Genomic DNA, 2,756 nt, shown 5'->3' with positions numbered 1-2,756 from the left:
AGCACATTCTTCCTGGAGTGTCGCAGTGGCTTTGGTAGGAACAGCAGGGGCAGAGAAAGGAAGTGACAAAAAGCTGGGCCCCTCTGGCTCCTGCCTCAGCCCTCTGTGCCCGCCCAGCCGAGAAATGGAGGTGCTAAGGATGTACTTTAGCTCTTGAGTAGTACAGTCATAAAGCTGGAGGCCACCTCAGAGCCTCTCTGGCCCAGCTTTTCACTCTACAGCTGAGGTTGCTTTAGTCCAGAGCAGCCTGGTGGGGGGTAAGCCCCAGGTGCATGGCCAGTCAGGGGCAGACCTAGCACTGAGATGCAGGTCCCCTCCTCTCCTCATCAGCAGGGACTCTCCTAGCCTTCTTCAGCTGTCTTCTTCCTCCTGGTCCCACCATGACTCTGTAGCTTTTATCTCCCCACCAGGCCTTCCTCAGGATTCTAAGAAACCCATTCCAAACAATGGCATCCTCTGAGGGTCATGCCAGTTGGCTCCTAAGGTGTTCACCCTCCCCCAGATGCCCATCCCTGGCCTGTGGCCCAAGTGATCTCCTGGTCCTCTGATGACACCCACAACAGCTCCCAGGTAAGGCTGGGGGGTTATGGGAACACCTAGGAATCTCCTCGTATTCAAATAAGATGTTCTAGCAGAGATCCTACCATATCCCACTGCCAGATCAGGGTCCTCCCTTAGTCCATCCCACCTGGTGGCTCCCCAGACACCATTTCCTGCAAGAAGAGAAACTGAGACTCGGTGAGGTGAATGAACTGGCCCAGGCTGACCCAGCTAGTCAGAAGGCACCCCCTAGGCCTTCCACTTCCGCATGCCTGCCTAGTGCAAGAACTTTTCCCAGAAGACCTGACTGCCAAGCATAGCTATTTAACTAAGTTCTGGCACTAGGGATATGAGCGAAAACGTCTTTAAAGCATAACAGATTAGGCCATTTCTCGTGTGTTTCTCCCACCTGGAGTACATAAGAATGATGGCTAAAACTCAAATAATCATTTAGGACCAGGAGTGGCGGAGCCACAAGCTAGGAGCCTGGGTCTCTGACTGCTTCCAGTCCTCTGCCATCTGTTTCAGCCTCTACTCTTGGATTTTCTGTCATGCAGAGTTGAGACAACTCCTCACTAACACAGTGGTGACCACAGAGTCATTTTTCCTCCCCAGCACTTTCCCTTTCTTCTTGTTTGGAGAAACTCACCTTCTTTTGCCTTTCCTGCACCTGCTTCACATAAGTCCATCGGGGCCTGCCATCCTCCTAGTGGGTCTCAACCTTTGTCTCAAGGCCCGAAACTACTGGCAGCCTCATGCGGAGAGAACAACGAGGGAATAAAGCCAAGATGCTGAGAGAGAGAAGGGGAAGAAAGGCCTGCTGGTGCTTGATCTCTGGCTCTAGTTGACTCGAGTCCCCACTGAACCCTGCCCACCCTGGGTTGGTTGTAAGAGGTAGTAAATGCCCTTCTGCAACCTGGGTGACTATTGCTTACAACCCAGAGATTGCCCAGCCTTGTGCCTATAATCCTAGCTACTCAGGAGGCTGAGGCAGGAGGCTTGCTTGAGGCCAGGGGATTGAGTCCTGGCTAGTGTGAAACAGCATGGAATCAAGTAGCCAGAACAGTAGCAGACCAACTTTGGAGTGGCAGAAAGAAAAGAGAGAATATGCGGGGAGATCAGATGGAGGACGTCCTGGCAGAGGAGGTGAGACAAGGCCAGGCATTGCAGGAAGGGAGGCTTTGACTAGGAGATGAGTAAAGGAGGGAAGGAAATTGAGTATGGGTGGGTTCTGAGTGTCTGTGTGGAAGTGGAGAGAAGAAAGAGGGAAGGGTAGGGATGTAACATCACAGAAGGTCCCATATGTCAAGCTCAGGAGTTGGAACTTCAGTCCCTTTGGTCAGCAGGTCTCAGACATTAGCCTTCCAGGAGTTCCCTAAAAATATAAACTCAGACCTGGCACAGTGGCTCATGCCTATAATCCCAGCACTTAGGGAGGCTAAGTCAGGAGGGTTGCTCAAGTCCAGAAGTTCAAGACCTGCCTGGGCAACATAGTAAGAGCTCATCTCTACAAAAAAATCAAAAAATTAGCTGGGCATGGTGGCCAGTAGTACCAGTTACTTAGAAGGCTGAGGTGGAAGGATCACCTGAGCCCAGGGGTTTGAGGCTGCAGTGAGCTGTGATCGTGCCACTGCACTCCAGCCTGGGCAGCAGAGTGACATTCTGACTCAGAAACAAAAACAAAAAAACAAATTCAGAGCCCTGCTGTGAGACGTTCAGATTCATTAGGTGTTGGGAGAGGCCCAAGATTGTTTTAGAACTATGCCTTATAAAGGCCAGTGGTAGGCCAAGCAGGGTGGCTCATGCTTGTAATTCTAGCACTTTGGGAGGCAGAAGCGAGAGAACTGCCTGAGCCCACAGGTTCGAGACCAGTCTGGGCAACATGGCAAGACCTCGTCTCTACAATAAAATAATTAGCTGGGTGTGGTGGTGCATGCCTGTAGTCCTAACTATTTGGGGGGCTGAGGCAGAAGGGTTCCCTGAGCCCAGCAGGTCGAGTCTGTAGTGGCCGTAAACATGCCACTGTACTCGAGCCTGGGCGACAGAGTGAGACTTCCAACTAAAAAAAATAAATAAATAAAAATAAAGGCCAGTGGTAGGAAGTGAGATGCCATTGAACAGAGAAAGTGACAAAGTGTGTTTAGAAAAATTAGACAATAAGCCGGGCTCGGTGGCTCAGCCTGTAATCCCGCGCCTTTGGGAGGCTGAGGTGAGTG

Source organism: Carlito syrichta, unplaced genomic scaffold (genome assembly GCF_000164805.1).
Source record: "Carlito syrichta isolate Samal-C Ts95f unplaced genomic scaffold, Tarsius_syrichta-2.0.1 Scaffold115756, whole genome shotgun sequence".
Lineage (NCBI taxonomy): Eukaryota > Metazoa > Chordata > Mammalia > Primates > Tarsiidae > Carlito > Carlito syrichta.
The sequence above is the reverse complement of the archived record's forward strand: the minus strand, read 5'-3'. Positions refer to the sequence as shown.